This window comes from Penaeus monodon, chromosome 23, assembly GCF_015228065.2.
Source record: "Penaeus monodon isolate SGIC_2016 chromosome 23, NSTDA_Pmon_1, whole genome shotgun sequence".
Taxonomy (NCBI): Eukaryota; Metazoa; Arthropoda; class Malacostraca; order Decapoda; family Penaeidae; genus Penaeus; species Penaeus monodon.
Genome location: NC_051408.1, coordinates 28434930 through 28435753, shown reverse-complemented (window position 1 = coordinate 28435753; position 824 = coordinate 28434930).

The following is an 824-nucleotide window of genomic DNA, read 5'->3' as shown; positions in this document are numbered from 1 at the left end:
CTTGGTCTTTTTGCCTGTGTCTGCGGACTGTATGTTGCCTATTGTCTGCCTCATATTTTTACGAATTGTTTCATTAACCCAGTTTGGCTTCATCACTTTTATCATTATTCCTCATTTATAGCTTGGATTTCTTTTATTACCGTTTTTTATAATTCTAATTCAAGATATTTTTAATGGAATATACTTGGAAATACTTTCATTCATAACAGTACTTTTATCATATAAACGTGTTCTAAAGTTGATCGTAGAAAAATTAAGGGAATTTTTTCCACACAAATCCTTTTTTTTTATGAATTTCTGCTTTGTTTTATTTTACAAATGAATTCCGAAGTGGTAGGGCAGTTAAATATATTGTTTATTTACGGGGTCTACTATGTCGCCATCTATAACTATATTTCTTTGTGATTAATGTGACAATATGAACAACGTAACATAAAAGTAAATTGTGTAGTCCTGATACTCTTTGCATAATAGTTAGGCTTGATTTGAAGAACATCTGATATACTAATTTATACATTTGTTACTGAAATGGTTTTCATTACATTCCACAGGTCTTTAATATGCACATTTTATTCCATCTTTATATTTAGAAGTCAGATGGATATTCTTTTTCTTTAGTGTACTGTGTTTCTTTACTTCTGTATGTCACAGTTAGATTTGGGGATTAATTTCATTTATATATGTAAGCCTTTAGACATTAGAATTATCGGGGGTTTGCATTTTTATTTGTAAGGTCTGAAGCCAGGTGCGATATCTTTCAATTTTCTATAGAGATGCATATTCACTTTTTTTTCCAACAATGTTTAGCAATTTCCTTTACAGAT